Raw genomic sequence first — 9497 nt, 5'->3', positions numbered from 1 at the left:
TAAGGGGCGGGGAAAATGCAGGCCCACTCACCGAGCCTTATTAGGCCTGGAAACACCAACCCACGGGGTCAAATATGATAAAAAAGGGAATTGGCCATGTGGCCCCCTTTCCTGAGCCTTATTAGGCCCCAGGGACCCCATTCCCTGGGGCCTTCATTTTAAATAGATTAGTGCCTTGGTGGCCCCCTGGGGTACCCACCAAGAACACATTGGGGCCGTGGGGAAAGCCCCAGGGCTCCGCGGCCCCAGCCAGCTCCCCACATGATGCTGGAGACAGGATTACTCCTGCCCACAAGAAGCAGATATTTATGCTGCTCCCTATGTGCCAAAAGTATATGCTTTTCTGTTTCGCTGCTCGAGTCAGTGCAGGTAGAGAAACAGATCTCAAGTCTGCTCCCAGCCATCAGGAACATTTTTAAGGCTGCCACCTCCTGGGAGCAGACTCTGTGTTTGCTCCCATTTTGGCTGATAGTTTAAAATGCTCCCACCAGACAGGAGGAAAAACGTTTCCTTACCTGCGCCGTTGCTGGCAAGGAAACTACAATATCCCGGGGTTGGGCTTCCCAGTAAATTACCCCTCCTGTTACTTCCAGTAAGTCCCACCCTGTGGGTTTGCTAAGAGGTTTTCGGTGGCCACCTCACCTTTCTCCATCACTCTGCAAATGTGACTCCCGGTGCACTACTAGTTGGGGATCAAGACCCTTTGGCTCTTGACGGTTCTTGGGATCAACTACCCTGCCTGTTATCTTCAGTAAGACCCACACAGCTGGATTGCTGAGAGGTCGTCAGAGGCCATGCCCTTTTCTCAACCACTTTGCAAACGTGCCTCCAGGTGCACTACTGCTTGAGGGAAGAAGTCCGCTTTAGTCCTGAGGCTCTCAGGAGTAAAGTGGAATTAATTCCCCAACCAGTAGTGTGTCAGGAGGCACGTTGGCAGAGTGGCGGAGCAAGGGGGCGTAGTCTCCAAAGAACTCTCAGAAATTGCCTGTGTTGGACTTACTTATGGTAGCAAAAGGTCTTGTTGACCCCTAAGGACCCCGTGGAGGCAAGAGGACTTCATTACCCAACCAACTGCACTCCAGGTGGCTCGTTTGCAAAGTGGTGAAGAAATGGGGTGGGGCGTCCAGCGAGTTACCGGGTTTTTTTAGAATTTCTTTTTTTTTAGGGAAGGGGGAGCTGCATAGCATCCTTCCCTGGGTCAATTCCGGCAATGGGGACCCCATGCCCCAAGGCCAGTCCTTTCTTTTTAAATGTTTTTTTTAATTAAAGGGAGTGGGGCCACACAGCCCCCTTCCAGGGACAATATCGGCCCTGTGGGCTCCATCCCCTGGGGCCAGGCCTCTACTGTGGGTGCCCTGGCTAAAAGATTTGACCAGATCCGGTTGAATAAAAAAAAATGCTTTTTTTGGCCCTGCGAGGTCTCAGTGGGAGACCCCAAGAGGCCTAGGGGGTTAGGGTGTTTCTACCCTGTCCCACCTGGAGACACTAGCCCACCAGGTACCTCCAGTACGTCCCACACAGTGGGACTGCTGAGAGGTGGTCCAAGGCCACGCCCCATTTTATGACACTCTGCAAACGCGCTTCTTGGTGCACTGCTGGTGGGGTGATGAGGTCCCTTTATGTCCTGAGGACTTCAGGACTTAAGTGGACTTCATCCCCCAAGGAGCAATGCCTCAGGAGGCACTTTTGCAGAGTGGTGTAAAAAGGGTGTGTGGCTTCTGACCACTCTCAGCAATCCAGCTGTGTGGGGCTTACTGGAGGTAACAGGAGGGCTAGTTGGTCCCCAGGGATCCTCAGGAGGCAAGGTGACTTCATCCCTCAACCAAGAGCATGCCAGGAAGTGTGTTTGCAGAGTGGTGGAGAAAGGGTGTGTGGCCTGTGTCCACCTCTCAGCAATTCTACTGTGTTGGGCTTACTGGAGGTAACAGGTAGGCTAGTTGGCCCCTAAGGACCCTCAGCAGTGAATGGGTTCCGTGAGGGGTTTAGTTGGTGAAGGAAGAATGGCGCTCAAACATATCACACCAAAGGTCGAGTTGAAAAGTAAGTACGGTGCTGCAAGATCAGGGGAAACAAACCCTGGCAAAAAGAACCCCTGCGAGATTGGGCGTAGGAGACACCCACTAGGAAAGGAAACCGGTTCTGCACACACGTTTAAGGATGTAAATACCGTTGTAAAACCATCGATTAGAATAAGTAGATACACAGTTGAGGTCAACACCTGAAATGTCTTTGCAATGAAATTTAATACTTCATTGATTTACCCTCGGCAGCGTGTTTGTTATTTATGTGTTTGACTCTACGTGTAGACTCCACATGACACTTGTTGGTTTGACTTGTCACTTGCGACCAGGCTTATGCCTTACAATTATGATTTGGCCTCCCTCAATAATTTTGTCGCACCTCTTCTCACCTTGCACCATTAAGATTTAGGTGCATCCCACTTAACACCACCATGATGTGACCATGGTAGCTTTTGGAAATGTTTTTCGCTCTTGCATTAATACACCTCTTCTACACCATTCCTGCAGGGTCCTCACCGTTTGGGTGTCTTTCGTTGTTCTCACTATGAACTTTCTTTTGTCCCATTTGGTTTCTTTATTTTGTTTTCTTGTGTCCTTCCCAGCCCTGAAGAGTCACGGGTTGTTTCCCGTTGACGAAACACGTGCCGGCTGGTTGCTTTCCCTTTTCAAACCATTTGAAGAAACGCACTATTAAATTTCATTGCAAAGACATTTCTGGTGTTGACCTATACTGTGTATCTACTTATTCTAATCGATGGTTTTACAACGGTATTTACATCCTTAAACGTGTGCGCAGAACCTGTTTAATTCGACCCCCAGCAGTGAAGTGGACTTCATTCCCCATCAAAGAGCGCACCAGGTCGCGTGTTTGCAAAGTGGTGGGCAAAGAAGGCGTGGTCTGCTATGAGAATTTAGCAGTCCTGCTGTGTGGGACATACTGTAGGTAATAGGAGGGGTAGTTGGCTCCCAAGGAGGTCCTGGGGGCCAACTACCCCTCCTGTTACCTCCAGAAAGTCCCACACAGTGAGATTGCTAAGAGGTCTTCGGAGGCCATGGCCACTTTCTCCACCACTATGCAAATGTGCCTCCTGGCACACTACTGGTTTGAAGATGAAGTCCACTTTACTCCTGAGAGACTTTGGGGGCCAAGAAGCCCTCCTGGTACCTCCTGTAAGTCCTATGTAGCAGAATTCCTGAGTGCTGGTTGGAGGCCCAGACCCCTTGCTCCACCACTCTGCAAATGCGAGTACTAGTTAAAAAAGCATTTGCAATGTTATAGGTCTCGCATTTGCGAGAGTTAGAGCTATTGGCGTTGTAAATGTAAACGTTTTTCAGTAATGTTTTTTGGAGTGAAATGGATGTACGTTGTGTGTAGTGGAATTATGTAGTATGTTGTGTAGGAAAATCACGTGGATAGAAAGTATGTGGTATTTAGTGGATAGGAATTATGAGATTGGGATTATGTGTTATGGAGAGTAATGATGTGGTATGGTAGTCTGTGTTGTGGAGTGGTAACCTCGGGTTTAGTCTTCCTCGCTTCCATAGAAGCTAAATTATGAACTCAATGAGACAAAAAAAAGAAGGAACCACTGAGGAGCACTTCTGGACCAAGTCAGAGGTATGAGCACGGTCACTGGAATGATGCGACTGTTCAGCTGCACCAATTTTTGCATCATTATACATTTTCCGCATTTGCCACATAATCCATCATCTGCTGCATAATCTTCAGATTTGAACAAAAAAAAACCTTGTCTCTAGCTCAAACAGCTCAAATTTCACCAAAAATGTTGCAACAAGTGTTACAGAGTGGTAGAAGACCCTTTGCAAACCTGGAATGGTCACCTGTTACTTATTGGTAAATGTGGGTGTTGGGTTGGTACTAATGGTGCGCAAACCACTCTTGCTTCTTTCTGCACCTCTCTTGCCTCTTTCTGCATTTCTCTTCATTCCTTCTGCACCTCCCTTCTTTCTGCACCTCTCTTACTTCATTTGCACCTCTCTTGCTTCTTTCTTCTTCACCTCTCTTGCCTCTTTCTGCACCTCTCTTGCTTCTTTCTATACTACTCTTGCCTCTTTCTGCACCCTCTTCCCTCTTTCTGTATCCATTGTGCCTCTTTATGCACCTCTGTTGCCTCTTTTTGCACTTCTGTTGACTCTTTCTGCTCCTTGTTTGCTTCTTTCGGTGCTTCCCTTGCTTCTTTCTGCACCCCTGTTGCTTCTTTCTGCACACCTTTTTCCTCATTCTACACCTCTGTTGCTTCTTTGCCACTTCTCTTGCTTCTTTCTGAACCCCTCTTCCCTCTTTCTGCACCTCTGTTGCCTGTTTCTGCACCTCTCTTGCCTCTTTCTGCACTTCTCTTGCCTCTTTCTGCATTTCTGTTGCTTCTTTCTGCAACTCTCTTGCCTCTTTCTGCACCCCTCTTGCCTCTTTCTGAAGTTCTATTGCCTCTTTCTGCACCTCTGTTGCTTCTTTCTGAACTTCTGTTGCTTCTTTCTGCACCTCTCTTGCTTCTTTCTGCACCCCTTTGGCCTCATTCTGTACCTCTTTTTTACTTCTTACTTCACTTTCTTGTTTCTGCACAACTATTCCCTCTTTCTACATGCCTCTATCCTCTTTCTGCACCTCTCTTGCCTGTTTCTGCAACTTCCTTGCCTCTTTCTGTAGTTCTCTTGCCTCCTTCTGCACCTCTGTTGCTTCATTCTGCACTTCTATTGCCTCTTTCAGCACCACTCTTCCTGTTTCAGCACCTCACTTGCTTCTTTCTGCACCCCTCTTGCCTCTTTCTGCACCCCTCTTCCATCTTTCTGCACCTCTCTTGCCTGTTTCTGCACCACTGTTCCCTCTTTCTGCACCTCTCCTGCCTGTTTCTGCACCTCTCTTGCCTTTCTTCACCTCTGTTGCTTCTTTCTGCTGTTCTCTTTCCTCTTTCTGCATCCCTCTTGCCTCTTTTTGTACCTCTGTTGCTTCTTTCTGTACTTCTCTTGCTTCTTTCTGCACCTCTCTTGCTTCTTTCTGCACCTCTTTTGCTTCTTTCTGCACCTCTATTGCTTCTTTCTGCACCGCTGTTGGCTCTTTCTGCACTGCTCTTGCTTCTTTCTGTAACTCTCTTGCACATTTCTGCCATTCTTGCATTTTTATGTGGTTCTCTTGCCTCTTTCTGTACCTCTTTTGCTTCTTTCTGCACTTCTCCTACATCTTTCTGCACCCTCTCTAGCTTCTTTCTGCACCTCTCTTACTTCTTTTTGCACCCCTCTTGCCTCTTCCTGTACCCCTCTTGCCTCTTTCTGCAACTTTCTTGCCTCTTTTGTAACCTCTGTTGCTTTTTTCTGCACTTCTCTTGCTTCTTTCTCTACCCCTCATGCTTCTTTCTGTACCCTTCTTCCCTCTTTGTGCACGTCTCTTGTATCTTTCTGCACCTCTCTTGCCCTTTTCTGCAGTTCTCTTGCCCCTTTCTGCACCTCTTTTGCTTCTTTCTGAACTTCTCTTGCCTCTTTCTGCACCTCTCTTACTTCTTTCTGCACTCCTCTTGCCTCTTTCTGTATCCCTCTTCTCTCTTTCTGCACCTCCCATGTCTCTTTCTGCTCCCCTGTTACCGCTTTCTGCACTCACCTTCACTCCTTCTGTACCTCTCTCACCTCTTAAATGGAAAGTGCAGTGTGTCACGTTTAAAGGTCTGCGTGCTCTCATGACTGACGTATATGTCTGCTTGTACATGGTTTCTCACATGTGTTATGCATCTGAAGATGGTAGCTTAAAAAGAGGGTAGCTTCCCCTATAGGGGGTCAAATTTTCTCAGTTGTGCTCTGTCATCCAGTTTCACAGGCAGACATGTCTTATGTATATAGGTGTTACAGAGCCCTTCAAATATACCATTGAATCCCCATGTGCCCTGTATTATGAGCAGGAAGAAATACATATACCTTTTTGGACACACATTTACAGAGTATGCAGTTTGAAATACAGGTATTCAAGTATTTGTATGTTTATTTTTGTGTAACATGTCACTGGGTAAAAGCTGAGACACGCATGCAACTTCACAAACTTGGTCAGACTTGCAACAGTGATATGGTTAGGATTGCTGTTTTATATTTGGTAGGCCTAACATCCTGAGCAGTCGATGAATAGTGAACCTTCAAGAGAAAAGTGAGGTTTAAGACATCTTGGGAGAAGGATTCGTGATTAGGATAATTTGTATGAGTCTGTGGAAAGGTACAGTCAAAGTAGGCCTCTTTCTGCACCTCTGTTGCTTCTTTCTGCACTTCTCTTGCTTCTTTCTCCACCTTTCTTCCTCTTTCTGGACAGCTGCTGCCTCTTTCTGCACTTCTCTTGCTTCTTTCGGCCCCTTTCTTCCTCTTTCTGTACATGTCCTACCTATGTACGTATAGTTAGAAATTAGCATTTAACAACCTTAGAAATTCCCTGAAAAAACCCACAGGTTTCAGCATAATTATAGTTAGGGATTAGCATTTAAAAACCTTAGAAAGTCACTGAAAAAAAATACAGGTTTCAGGGACGTTATAGGTAGGAATTAGCATTTAAAAAACCTCAGATATTCACTGAAAAAAACCACAGGTTTCAGTGATGTTATGGTTAGGCTGACATTTCACTCGTAGAAATCCAGAGAAATTCAGCCGTTATAGTTAGCTGAGCTAACTATAACTCGCGCCCCTGCAATGCACTGCTGATGACGTCACATATTTCATCACTCATGACATGATCTGTGATATCACTAATGACATCTCAAATGACATCACTGATGACATCATCCACTTAATATCTGATGTACCTCCTCATACCCTAATATAACCTTCGACACACCCACTCTAAAATGCAGACTACCATTCTATAAACTATAGACACACCAATACCAGTTAGTACATACCCACTCACTGATTCATAGGTCTACACTCATCCACTCCAAGGTGTATTGAAGAATGAGTGAGTATATGAGTGTCTGAATGGATGATTTAGTGGGTGCACGACTGCCTGTATAAGTGAGTGATTAAACATATCTTTATGAATGCATGGGTTAATGACTAATCTGTGTGAATGTCTGTATCAGTCTGTCAGTTGGTGTGTAAATGGCTGCATGGGTTTGTGAGTAGCTACATGAGTGTCTATATAGGTTAATGATTGGTTCTCTGAGTACCTGTAGGGGTGCCTGAGTGTCTGTGGGGGTGGGTGGAAGGCTGTGTGACTCACTGCATGGATGTGTGAGTGGGTGATTCCCTGGGTGAATGGGTTCATGGGTGGATCTACGAGGGGCTGAATGGGTGAGTGAGTGTGCGTATGGCTGTGTTGGTGAGTAAATGGATGTCTCAGTGGTATATGTGTGAGTAACTACATATATGAAAGGCAGTGTATGTGAGTGTTGGAGTACATAAGTGACTATATGTGAGAGTGAGTGATTGTGAGAGTGGTTGTATGCATGAGTGTGTGCTTGTGTCAGTGATTGTAGAAGAGAGTAAGTGTGTGTTAGTATCTGCATGAATAAGTGAGGTGGTGTGTGTATAATTGTGCAGGTGAGTAAATGGCAGTGTGATTGATGCTTTGGGTAAGTGACTAGGTGTCTGAGTAACTCTATGGGTTAGTGACGGTACGTGAGTGTCTGTATGGGTGTATGTGTGCATATATCAGTGGCTGTATTGATAAGTGACTGCGTGATAATCACTCATACACGAAGGATAGAGGGTCAATAGACCTGCTATTGTGGTCTGTTTCTGACCTGCCAGGCACTACTTTCATCTTTCTAATCTTGTTCATTTATTACTGTGTGGTAAATATTTAAATTACCTGTACTATTTTTTATGCGGTAAAGTCTAGTAAGAATAACTCAGTCAAAATAAGAGGCAGAATCCGTGGTATTAGAGGTTCTGAAAAGGACTTTATTCCTTACAAAGGAATTATGGTTCGAACCAGGCAATCTTATTCCATCACCACGAAGGTTCAGGAAGGGATCGGCAATACATTATTGACAAGTAAATATATCTATATATGAAAAGCATTGCATTAAGACAGATGCAGGAGGCGTGACAGCTGATAATACAGATAAGAATACACACACGTAATGAAAATAGGCGTAAAAATAGGCGTATACTAGAAACGTCATTTAAAATGATGTCACAAGTGGGTGGATCCATAAGAGAATCCTGCAGTGTCAGCAGAAATATTTGGCAGAGATGCGCGCGCAGCCGCATGACGTGTGATTGACGTGCAACTAGAGGGTGAAGGGGAATTGACATTTAGCTCTACATGTGGAGACAGAAGTCTGGGGGGTCAGGTCAACCTAATCCCAAATCGTATCTAATATCTTTGTTTAAGGAACTGTTTTATCCAAAAGGAAAGGTCTCTCGGACGAAATCTATTCTATACTGACTGTTAGTGCATGTACAAGCGTCTATGTGTCTACATGGGATGCAAGGGGGCAGGAATCTTCCATGGTAACAGGGGCTATGAATTACTTGCATAAAGACAGCGAGGCCGAGCCCTTTGCTCGGTAGCTGGAAGGATGTTTACCTAAACTACTAGACAGGAATGCATTGGATAAGGAGCGGAGCAGATAACTTGAAGGCTGAATACAGTTTTTGGCAGGCAACAGGCCGCGTCAGGCACCGTTAGCCGCGCAGGGAGTAGGACAAAGTTCATGGATACCGATGCAGGTCCAGGCTGGAGCATTTCAGAGGCAGAAGCAGGAAAAGGCTTGATGGCAGAATTCAGGGCCTACTCGCCTGAACTGTAAAACGTGAAAAGTGAACCATATAAAGTCGGTGGCCAATCATACTTAGGAATGGAATATTCGACCCATTCATGGCAGATCTGAAAGAGGACATGTTAACGTTGGACGCACATGTATTTGCGTCTTCATAGCTGGAACTGGAGGGAACATACATGTACTTGTAGCATGTACATGGAGCCGTTGGGGTCTAAGATAGGGGACATAACTGATCATAAAATTCATATTTCCTCATTCCCTCCTTGTCCCCTACGGACCCTTCATGAAATATCCATCTTCATTAATCCATCAATCTGTTCATATAGCATCATTTGTTCTTCTTTCTTCTTCCGGGATCTTGAATGAAAATTCGAAGGCGGGATACACGATGTGGCACACAGACCACAAATCGCTGGCCCACATTGTAGACACAAACAGCAACTGAATAGAATGAGAAAGCCAATACCTAGGAAGGATAGGGTCCTCCATCCCCAGGCTGACAACACGCTCCAGAACCAACCGGACCAAGTCCAGGTGCCTGGATTCTGGTGTATCTGGCTTACGATCTTATGAAGGCGAGTTATGGCTTTATATACTGACGGCGCGTTTTCTGGTATGAAAACACAGCAACTTGATCCGATGACCCTACAAGCTCCGCCCCTATCGGCCAGAATGACGTCAAGGACAAGACGATTTTGAAGAACAACAATCCGCATCGCAGACTGCTCCTCTGTTAAGTTGCCTAAGGCGGAAGTAGTTTCAT

This window comes from Triturus cristatus, chromosome 5_2 (genome assembly GCF_964204655.1).
Source record: "Triturus cristatus chromosome 5_2, aTriCri1.1, whole genome shotgun sequence".
Taxonomy (NCBI): Eukaryota; Metazoa; Chordata; class Amphibia; order Caudata; family Salamandridae; genus Triturus; species Triturus cristatus.
Note: the sequence above shows the minus strand (reverse complement) of the source record.